The sequence below is a fragment of the Phacochoerus africanus genome, chromosome 1 (genome assembly GCF_016906955.1).
Source record: "Phacochoerus africanus isolate WHEZ1 chromosome 1, ROS_Pafr_v1, whole genome shotgun sequence".
Lineage (NCBI taxonomy): Eukaryota > Metazoa > Chordata > Mammalia > Artiodactyla > Suidae > Phacochoerus > Phacochoerus africanus.
In genome coordinates, this window is record NC_062544.1 from 6,639,765 (window position 1) to 6,651,990 (window position 12,226).

The following is a 12,226-nucleotide window of genomic DNA, read 5'->3' on the forward strand; positions in this document are numbered from 1 at the left end:
CACCACAGCTCACGGCAACACCAGATCCTTAAGCCACTGAACGAGGCCAGGGATCGAACCTGCATCTTCACTGATACTAGTTGGGTTCATTACCACCCAGCCACGAAGGGAACTCCTATTTTATAAAAATTTTATGGGAGTGTAGCTGACCTGTAATGTTATATTAGCTTCAGGTGTACTGCAAAGTGAATCAGGTACACATATAAATGTATCCATTCTTTTTTTCCCCATATAGGTTATCACACACTGTTAAGTAGATTTCCCTATGTTATCTATACTGTAGATTCTTGTTAATCCTCTATTTTGTACAGTAGATGTATACATTATACCCACTCTTCTTCCCCTCCCCCAACAGTTTTATCTATGGTAACCCTAAGATTGCTTTTGAAATCTATGATTTTGTTTCTGCTTTAGAAATAAGATTTTTTTAAAAGTAGAGGGAGCTACCCAAGGATGCCCATAAATGCAAGAGCCCATCCTTGATGCTACAAATTGCACCCTGAAGACAGGAAGTCATCCCGAATCAGAGGGACAGGAACAGATCACATCATTTACGGGCCAGTTTGACTGGGTAAGGGAATTGCTTTTTAAAAACTACGAACAAGCAAAGCCCGTTCAGACTCCAAGAGAGCATTCCCTTTAATTGCAGTGGCAAGTGCCCAGTGCAACTAGAAGGAGACAAGATGAACTACAGAAATTGACCACAAATAAGTGCCCAATTTGGCAGAGACATCAAATCGACTAAACGACCCCAGGAGCGTTCTTTATGGATAATCCACAATTAGCCCAAAGTGTCAGCAGGGCTACAATCAAAGACTAAAGATGCATTTGGAAAAGACTAGTCCCTGATTGTTTTTATAGGCACTTCTACTAAGGCTTTAAATTTAGAAAGCCACATTTAATTACCCATTTTGTAGCAGTTAAAAATCTGGCATCATTTAAAACAGAGATCTGGGTTTCCTATAGCTGAGTATTTATTTATGCCTTTAGAAAATCAGTTTGTTCTGTGTGTATGGGGTTTTCTTATAAGCCTACAAAAGATTTTTAAACTCATGACCATTTAGTGGAAATTGTTAAGGCTGAGAATACTGCTACTGTGTTTCCCTAAGCGAATTTTATGTATTTTAATATCAGGTATTAGAAAATCTTCACTATGGAATTTATAGGTGAACTGCAGGGGAAGATGTGTGTGTGTGTGTGTGTGTGTGAAGTCTCTTTTACAGCAAAAAACCTCTATTTATGACAGCTTCTCTTTTCAATTAACTTTGCAATCACTGTATTTGAATTATTACAGCCAGAAACGAAGAGGATTTTTGTAAAGCCAAAGAAATCTGTGCAATAGATCCTTCCAACACTGTAAATAAAACATTTTTGTGAAATACTCCAGATCTCCATACCAATTACAATTTCCAGAGATTGCAGAATAATTTATACGTTCTAGAGGGAGACTTCTGATGGATAAATTCCTATAATCCATCATTGTTCTTTTTTCTCTCCATCTGCATCATTCTTAAACTTGATGGCCAAACTTCCAGCTCTAAATTTCAGAATGCGTACTGTTTTTCAGCCATCCACTGGACCACTTGATTTTGTGTGCTGGTCTTAACTTTTTCAAAAGACTCCAGCCTCTTTGAACAAAATGTGGCATTTTTACTCTGACAAGTCTCTCATATTTGCAAGCTCTTCACACAGGGAGATCTCACATAACAAAAGAAAGCCAATTTTGCATTCCCATGTTTATGAAGGTATAATAGCAAGTTTCAGCTAGGGAGAGCAATCATTTCCCTTGCAAAAGAATACGTGGGAATACAAGCGAATGCCTTGTGCAAGCGCGGTGCCAGGGAAGAGCACATTCTGTGATCTTCTTTGGGAAGGTCAAGGTCATCTGTCGAGCTTTCCTGGTAATGGATCACACGAACATTTTAGATCATCTCCAGTAGGCGCGGCATAAAGAAAGAGCATCCGTTGTGAACTGGTGTTTGAGAGGTAGCTTCCAAAGACAGGAAGGGGAAGAGGAAGCTGGGAGAGGGGTGGAGAGCATGGATTGATTTTCATGTCTTTCAGGGTCTCCCCTCCTAGGGGGAGGATCTGGGATTTGAAGAGCTTCCGAGGAGGAGGGCAGTGAGCAGTAAGGGGAGGGAGTGGGCACGGCAGTTAAGGTGCTTTTGACTCAAACTAGCAGAAGCTGTGGGGAATTTTGATCTCAGGTAGCCAGTCCCCAGCAAGGGGGCTCCCAGGCAGATGTCCCCAGGGGTGTCTCCTGTTTCCCCCTCCGCCCTCATCTCGTGACCCCCTCGGGCTGCCAGTAAGAGAGGAGAGCAGTCCCTGTGTCAGCTCCGACATGCACATATCCTGAAAAAAGAAAGGAGCTCTCCGTTCTGGTCTCTTTTTCAGGAACAAAGAGATTTTTCCCAGAAGCCCCCGGCAATGCTTCTCACACGCATCCGAGGCAAGAAGTGGGCCACGTGATGGAAAACCACTGAGCTAAGTTCCAATGCCTGATGGAAAACAGAGTACAATCCAGCCCCATAAAGGGCACCACAGCCACTTCATGGCAGGAAAGTTCTTAGGAGTCCATGGGACACTGCAAGGGCCCCAGGCAGGGTTTAATCCTAATTGGTAGAGCTGCAGAAATCCTAAACTCAGGGACCCATTCTCGTGTGATCAGGATCTGCCTTCATGCAGCCAGGGATAGCAAGTGTCTGGAGGGGCCCACACGGCAGCCCCCACCCCAAGATCGCAGCTGCAGCCATGGTGGGGGGCAGGTGTCTGCCGGCAGTGCCCACCTGGGGCATAGGCTTCATTTCCTGTGCTTTTTCACATAAGGTTTCCCCTGAGGCTCCTGGGGCTGCAGTCCTGAAGCCACCCTCAACTAAGTGGAGCCCGCGAAGGGCAGGGACTTCGGGCGGCACTGCAGTCTTGCCAGGCATCCTGGAGGGACACAGCCCTGCTGCCCTCAGCAGTGACCTTGATAACAAACCCCATGTGGGTTTTTCTTCTTCTCTGTTTTGTTCCCCTCACCCTTCTGCAGATTCACCTCCTGGTCTAAGCTGTTGCTTTGTCTCAAGCTCTATTTTTTTTCTTTTTAGGGTTACACCTGCAGCCTATGGAAGCTCCCGGGCTAGAAGTCGAATCGGAGCTTTAGCTCCCAGCCTACCCCACAGCCACAGCAATGTGGGGTCTGAGTTGCATCTAAGACCTACAACGCGGCTTGTGGCAACGTCGGATCCTTAACCCACCGAGCAAGGCCAGGGATCAAATCCGCATCATCATGGATACTAGTTGAATGACAAGGTGCTACACAGAAACGAGTTGTTTTGTCATACGGTCATTATTTTCATACATTACAAGCTACTTGAACTTCCAATTGCCAGGTGTGTCTTGCTCTTAAATGAATCCATAGCCATTACTGGACACAAACAATTTTTTTTTAGTGTTTTACCTCAGTTCTGATTAACCTTCACAGAAGCCTTTGGACCGCATGGACTGATTTTCATGTCCTAATCCTTGACTTTTCAGGGCCTTCTGGTGGTCCAGTTCTTTTGAACCTGGGAAATAAAGATCTCTCCCATGCTCCCTGTTGAAGTCTTAAATCACAGCTTTTGTTGACTGTTTTATACTGCGTGTGATATTTCAGTAATAAATACAGTGCTGGCAGGACTAAGTCTGGTTCTGATTTTGAATTATTTGTGCTGTGTGTGACACCATCTTCAGCTTTATTCTTTCATACATCTGCTAAACCTACCAGAGAAAGCTGATTACATTAATTTGAGAAGCAATTTTATGTACACACCATAACATTTTATGTCTGTCTTCTTTTGTGTGTTGTAATTTTCAGCCAAAACATAAAATGAAGATCTGGGTTATGAGTTCATCTTCAAGTAATTTCCATGCCCACGAGACTCTATTAATGGAACTCTCATGGTTGGTTGGAAGTATATGATCATAATACATTTGGACAAAACGTTCACTCAAAAAGATACCCTATGTTCATTGTAGTACTATTTACAGTAGCCAAGACAGGGAAACAACCTAAATGTCCATTGACAGATGAATGGATTAAGAAATTGTGGTATATATGTACAATGGAATACTACTCAGCCGTGAAAAAGGACAAAAATAATTCCATTTGTAGTGACAAGGATAGAATCAGAGACTCTCATACTAAGTGAAGTGAGTCAGAAAGAGAAAGAAAAATACCATATGATATCACATATATGTGGAATCTAAAATACAGCACCGATGATCCTATCTACAAAACAGAAACAGATCACAGCCATGGAGAGCAAACTTGTGTTTGCTGGGCAGGGGGAGGAAGTGGGATAGACAGGGAGTTTGGGGTTGGTGGATACAAAGTGTAACATTCGGAATGGATGGGCAATGGGGTCCTACTGTACAACACAGGGAACTGTGTGTGACTGGGTCACCTTGCTGTACAACAGAAATTGAAGAAACAGTGAGTGTAAATCACCTACACTTTAATAAAAAATAATAACATTATGTACATCAAGGGTGCTAATGAACATGAGAAGTGTTATGGAAACACAAAAAAAGCTCCTCTTTCTTTTAAGATCCACTTTGTACTTTGTGAGAGTGAAGGAAAATAAGATCTTATCACTGATGACTCAACATTGAGCAAAAAAAATTATGCAAATGCAGTCATGGCATTAAATTCTATTTGTGCCCAAAGAATCAGTTCTCAAATGCTGGTCCCGTTGCTTACTAGGAACTGGCTCCTGGCCACGTTCATTAATCTTTCTCAGGTTGAGTTTCTCCAACTCCAAGTGGAGGTAATAATGCAAACTGCCGAGCAGGGACTCAGAGAGGGTAAACACGATCAATTTGAACTGCTCTTAGAACAGTACCTGGCATGCAGTAGGTGCTCAGTAAAAGTTAATTATTTGATTGTATAACACAGAATTTCAGTCTACCATAACATGCCTAAGTAATAACTCCAGTGGGCTCAGTTATAATGTCCTTTCAATATTTCATTGGATATTGCACAGTAAGTTCGGATTTATAAAACATACAACCATTATCATCGTGGTTATTAGACACTACCAAAAAGGGTTAAAAATGAAACAAAACTATGCCAAAGATAATTAAGCCCAAGGTGACTATTCTAAAATGATCTAATTCTTTTAAATAAAATAATTTAACCTGGGATTTCCAAGTTGCTGCTGTGCTCCAGGCTTAAATCCTGGCAGATGACCTGGAACAGACACGGACCCTCTCTCAGCCCATTTTCTCGCAGGGGGAAGGGGAAGATTAACCCAAATGGTGACATTTCTCCCGGGGGCCCTGCTGCTCCAGGGGGAGGCTCAGTACCCTGGGGCAGTTTCTCCTGCTGGGCTGTCTCGCGTTCCTTCATCCTTAAGCCCTGGTGTTGTAAAGTCCCATTTACGGAGTTGTAATAATAGAATGACAGGCAGACTACTGCACCTACCTCTCAGCTGGTGCTCGATAAACAACATCATTTCCCCTCATTTCTCTCTACTGCCCTCCAGGGTGACAGGGAGGGCTTTATTACATGATTCATCTATCATCACATGCCTAGATAACAACTCGACTATGTCTCATGATAACCTCATTTCGATAACATTCGACCTAATAAAGTAAGTTAGGATTTGTAAGATGTGAACTCACCGTCATTATGGTCACTAGATATTCTCAAAATAGGTTAAAAAGGGAACATAAATATGCCAAATACAGTAAACATAAAATAATACTATTTATATATCTATATAAATGCAAATTATAAATTATGTAAATATTACTATAAAGGAATTTTAAATATGAAAACATAAAATATGAGTTGTTAATATTATATTTTGAGAAATTTCTTATACAAACGATTCATACACCTCAGTAACAACAACAAAAGAAACAAACCAATCAAAAAATGGCCTGAAGATCTAAATACACATTTCTTCAACGAAGACATACAGATGCCCAATAGGCATATGAGAAGATGCTCAACATCGTTAATTATTAGATAAATGCAAATCAAAACTACAATGAGGTCTCAGCTCACACCAGTCAGAACAGCCATCATCAAAAAGCATACAAACAAGAAATGCTGGGGAGGGTGTGGGGAAAAAGGAACCTTCCTACACTGCGAGTGGGAGTGTAAGTTTGTGCAGCCACCATGGAAAACAGTATGGAGGTTCCTCAACTATGAGCCAGCAATGCTACTCCTGCAGATAGATCTGGCAAAAAACTATAATTAGAAAAGATACACATACCCCGATGTGCACAGTAGCGCTATTCACAATAGCCGAAGACATGGAAACAACCTACGTGTCCATCAACGAATGAGCGGATAAAGAAGATGTGGTACATATACACAATGGAATACTACTCAACCATCAAAAAGAAGGAAATAATGCCATTTGCAGCAATATGGATGGACTTAGAGATTATCCTATACTAAGTGAAGTGAGTCAGAAAAAGAAAGACAAATACCACCTGCTATCACTTATATGCAGAATCCAAAATATGACCCAAATGAGCTTATCTGTGAAACAGAAACAAACTCACAGACAAAGAGGTCAGACTCGGGTTGCCAAGGTGGAGGGGGTGGGTCAAGGTGGGATGAAGTGGGAGTTTGGGACGAGAAGAGGCAAACTGGTATACACAGAATGGATAAACCACACGATCCTACTGCATCCGTAACACGGGGAACTGTATTCAACACCCTGTAATAAGCCATACTGGGAAAAAAGCATAGACGTTTTTTTTTCCCCCTGAAGCTATGTCTCGATGCCAATAACAATGGTGCTGATTTCTACTTTATGAATGTTTATGGTAAGTTTACCACGAGCTAGGAAGTAGAAACTCGTTTCTCATGCATCTGGCGTATCCTCACAGAGAGCCAGGTGCTGGTGCTTCGTATTTCATTTGAGGATGCTGATGGGAGACACGAACAGCATCCTGGTGATGCAGAGGCAGAGCTGGGATGTGGCTTCACCTCTCTCACCTGCTCACCTGCTCTGGGAGGCCGCATGTGTGAAGGGAGACAGTGGACATCTGAGCAGGAGCAGTGGGGACCAGAGGGAGCCAGGGCTCCTGGGGGTTCTAGACAAGCTCCCTTGAAATTGGGAGGACATGTCTGCCCATTAAGTGTCCCGATGGGTTTCATTCCAGACTCATCAGACATGTGCCGCCGGGATCCAGAGAAGGCGTCCCAGGATCACAGAATCAGTGATTTCAAGGCCCAGGGACTAGTGCCAGCCAAGTGCACCTGGCTTTGCCCTGCACGTCAGGGAGGAAGACAGAGGCCCAGAGCACGGGCGGGCTGGCCTCAGGGTCACACAAAGAACTTGAGGCAGAAGATCCAGGCCCTCCCTCTGTGTGTGTCAATCAACTCCTCAAACAGCCCAAGGCTCCGTGGCCCCCATGCCTTCCACACCCGGAACTTCTTTTTCTCTAACTTCATTTACCATGATAAGCTCATTTAACATGAGATCCACCTTTTTAAAACTTTTAAGTATGTAACACTGTATTGTTGACAATAGGCACAACGTCATACAGCAGATCTCTAGAACTTCTTCATCTTGCTTAACTGAAACTTTATTTCCCCACTTCCCTCTCCACCCAGCCCCTGGCAACCTCCATCCCGCTCCTGGATCTGATGTATCTATTTTAGACACCTCCTGTAAGTAGAATCACGCAGTGTTTGTTCTGTGACAGGCTAATTTCACACAACATAATATCTTCAAGGTCCATCTGTGTTGTCACATGTTGCAGAACTCCCTTCTTTTTAAAGGCTGTATAGTATTCCATCATATGTATACCCTGCATTTTCTTTAACCATTCGTCTGTAGATGGACATTTAGATTGTTTACACATCCTAGCTACTGTGAATAGCGTTGCAGTGAGCCTGGGAGTGCAGAAAACCTTTCAAGATCCTGATTTCAAGTCCTGTGGAGATGGAGAAATTAGAACACTTGCATGCTATGAATGGGAATGCAAAGTGGTGCAGCCGCTGTGGAAAACAGCATGGAAAAATTAAAAATTAAAAAATAAAAATAAAGCTACTTTATGCCAGCAATCCCATTCCTGTACATATATCCAGAGAAAACCATAATTTGAAAAGATACACGCACCCAATGTTCATTGCAGCACTGTTCACAACAGCCAAGACACAGAAACAACATAAATTCCATCTGCAGAAGAATGAATAAAGATGTGGAACATGTATATATGATACGATGTTATTTATTCAGCCATAAAGCGGAATGAAATAATGCCATATGCAGCAACATGGATGGACCTAGAGATTATCATACTGAGAAAGCCAAGCAAAGACAAATATCATATATCACTTATATGCGGAATCTAATAAAAATGATACAAAAAACTTATTTATAAAAAAAAAGCAAAGTCACAAATCTAATTTTTTTTTTTTTGCTTTCTAGGTCCGTACCTGTGGCATATGGGCTAGGGGTCGAATCAGAGCTGCAGTGGCTGGTCTACACCATAGCCACAGCAATGCAGGATCTGAGCTGCATCTTCAACCTACACCACAGCTCACTGCAATGCCAGATCCTTAACCTGATGAGCGAGGCCCCCTGCATCCTCATGGATGCTAGTCAGATTTGTTAACCGTTGAGCCACAATGGGAACTCCAAACTCACAAATTTGAAAAGCAATCCTATGGATACCCTAAGGGAAACTGTTGGGAAGAGGGAAGAATGGGCAGGGTGGGAATAACACATACTCATGACTGTATAACACAGATGATTAATGAGAACTACGTAGATCTAGCACAGAAAAAGCTACTCAATAGTTTTTCATAACCTACATGGGATAAAGAACGGATATATTTACATGTATGACTGATTCACTTCGCTGTATATCTGAAACGAATACAACACTGTGAATCAAGTATACCCCAATAAAATTAAATAACAGGATAAAAAAAAAAAACAAAACCCTACCATATGATCCAGCAAGCCCACTTCTACATACTTATCCAAAAGAACTGAAATCAGGATTGTGAAGAGGTATCAACATTTAGAACCTTCAGAGCAAGGTTTTACAGAAAAAACTAACAGCTCTCAAGGTGGGTCCTTATCTGTCTGAAATGACCATCTCTTGCTGAGATGTAAAGAAAGGCTTGGAGATTGATTCAAAGACAAGGACATATCAATTTCACTGGTGAAACGTGAGAAGTCTTTCTGTAGAAGCTTCAATTTAAAAATGGTGGGACAAGCAAAGATTCTCAAGCCTTGTATAGCCCTTCATACTTGAACTTGAAATCAACTCTTTTGCTCTTGGCTGCTATAGCGCTCAGGACATTCAAGTTCTCATGCTTTCCACAAACCTATCCTTTACTGTGTAAGTACCATTTCACTAGCATACCGTCATTTCTAATGAGCTTGTGTTCAGAGGCAGCTAAACCCAGGAATAACAATTAAAGAACCACAATTAAATAACAATTAAAGAGTAGGAAGGAGAACACACAGCGAAGCTCTAAAAAGGTGAGACCTTCTGGCAAACATCGGAGGCATCACATATTTGATATACACAGCAGCTCCGAGAGGAGGGAGCTATCATTTCCTTCTTAGAAGAGGAGGCTGAAATTCATGAACTATCACCTGACTTGTCATCCAGGCAGATAACACCGTGGCTCCAAAATCAATAAGTTACCTATGCTTACAGATGCTATCTTAATAGAAGACAAAAAGTCAGAAACAAACATACTCTGTGGCCAAAGACTTCTCAATGGCAGCTTGAAGAGCAATATATTCCTTTGCCTAAACAGCTATTTATTTTTTTGGCCGCATCCACAGCACATGGAAGTTCCTGGGCCAGGGATCTAGGCTGAGTCACAGCTGTGACTTAAGCCACTGCTGCGGCAACGCTGGATCCTTTAGCCCAAGGCACCGGGCTGGGAACTCCTTAAATAGCTATTATTTTCAAACAAACATTTTGGGAATTGAATTGAGAGGATCTATTTTCTCAACCATCCAAAGAAACCAAGCCCTTCATTCTGCTTACGTCCCTGACTTGGCATTCCTGCCTTCGAAGAGACAGAAACTGGAATAGATAGAAAAAGCCACGCGGGAATAAAAAGAAATGCTATGCTTCTACCGTAAAGGAGTGGACTGCTCCAGAGTGCCAAAATGACAACTTTCTGGAATTACATGGCCAGCAGATGAACTATGGTGGGGAAGGAAGAAAAAGAAAGCTAAACTAAAATATCTACAAAGTTGTGTTAGGCTCACTGGAGACACTTGTGATATTCCTTTGGATTTGGAGCCGGATATTATATTTATTTCACAAGCCATAATTTTGGAAATTGAGACACAAATAAAACAACAAATAGATTAACATTTTAGAAACACATTCAATTTTTTACCTTTATAATCAGATGTATTCCCGCCCCCCTCCCCCGCCCCGCGCACCCCTCCCCACATACTCCAAGGACTACATAGGAGATGGACTACCCTTTCCTTAATATACTTTGTCTTTAATTAAACTGTTTTTATTTATTTATTTTTATTTTATTTTTTGCTTTTTAGGGCCACACCTGCAGCATATGGAGGTTCCCAGGCTAGGGGTCCAGTCGGAGCTACAGCTGCCCTCCTACGCCACGGCCACAGCCACATCAGATCTGAGCCATCTCTGTGACCTCCACCACAGCTCACGGCAATGCCAAATCCTCAACTCATTGAGCGAGGTCAGGGATCGAACCCGCATCCTCATGCTTCCTAGCTGGAGTCGTTTCTGCTGCGCCACGATGGGAACTCCTAAACTGTTTTAAAATGTAATTATTGAAGTCACTTTGCAATAAGAAAAATGAATGACTTGAGATGTTTTCTGAGTTCAATGTATTGCTAAGTTTTAGAAACTGGGGTGCAAGATCAGCTCGGGGCAGCCATCCCTTCGCTTTCCTAGTGGAGGAGACAAGCCTTGATAGGCAAGTGGGGATCCCAGTCTTAGATGCCAAGCCACCAGGAGCAGGAGGCTCAGTTTCAGCAAAGAAAACATCTACCACATTTGAATTGCTTTCCTAGAACATGTGAAGGTTTACAGATTTATCTTGAACATTTTCTTTCTTTCATTGTTTTGTTGTTGCTTTTTTTTTTGCTTTTTAGGGCCGCACCCATGGGATATGGAGGTTCCCAGGTTAGGGGTCCAATCGGAGCTCCAGCTGCCAGCCTACACCATAGCCACAGCAATGTGGGATCTGAGCCGTGTCTGCGACCTACACCACAGCTCATGACAACTCTGGATTCTTAACCCACTGAGCGAGGCCAGGGATCGAACCCACAATCTCATGTTTCCTAGTCGGATTCATTTCCACTGTGCGATGCCGGGAACTCCCACCTTGCACATTTTCACACATAAGTTTAAATCTCAACATCTGAAATATCAACAAATACATCATCATAAATGGGACACTAAGATTTTTCCATAGTGGAAAGTTAGTTCAGGCTGGTCTGGAAAGAAATGCCTCCTATAATCAGTAATAGATTCCATTAAAGCTACTGCAATATCTTTGCCAGTGCAAAAGGGAAAGAAATCTAATTGCAAATCCCAATAACAGAAATCTCCTTGAGTGGAACGTAATACCAAAGCGTCTTATAACCCTCGTCCTCTCTTCGAATCTCCCAAGGCTGTCTGGAGTGTGTGGCTTTTGAGTCTCACAAAACAAGCTTTTCAGAAACACAAACTCATCCTCAGCCTCACGACCCAAGGTTACAAAATTGCTGTGAAGAGCAATGGGAGGACCCGCAAGGAAGGTGCCAAGCCAGACCTTCTCCTGCTGAAATCTCTCCACCAAAACATCCCTACTGCCTCTGTGTCCACTCGGCAGTGCCAGCACCAGGGCCAGGCGAATGAAGTGAAGCCTTCCGAGCTCAATCATTCTGACAGATGGTACCGGGAGAACAACAAGCCTTCGCACAAGTCGGATTTTATTGGAGAGTCTAAAGTATGAAAAGAACTATGACCCGCTAAGGCAGAAGAAAAACAAAACCATACGTTGTTTTTCGTTCCCTAGGAATTGGCACCAAATGTGCTCTGACAACCGCCCTGTAAAGTTTTTCACTCCTCAGTGTCGTGGGTGTGTCTCCACTTTCTGCCTCAGTGTGGGCTCGGTATAACCACCTTATTCCATTTTCTCAAACCAAATAGAGTGCCCAGCATTAACCCGGTGAAAGTTTTTGTACTAGCTCAGAAATGAGAACTGGGAAACACCTGGGGCAGTTTATCT

General features: G+C 42.6%; 1 protein-coding gene across 2 annotated transcripts in view; it reads right to left on the bottom strand.

Annotated features, from left to right (window-relative positions):
* SEMA5A (semaphorin 5A) overlaps positions 1 to 12,226 on the bottom strand; it is a 525,937-nt gene that overhangs the window by 46,986 nt on the left and 466,725 nt on the right. The gene's annotated exons all lie outside the window — the stretch shown is intronic.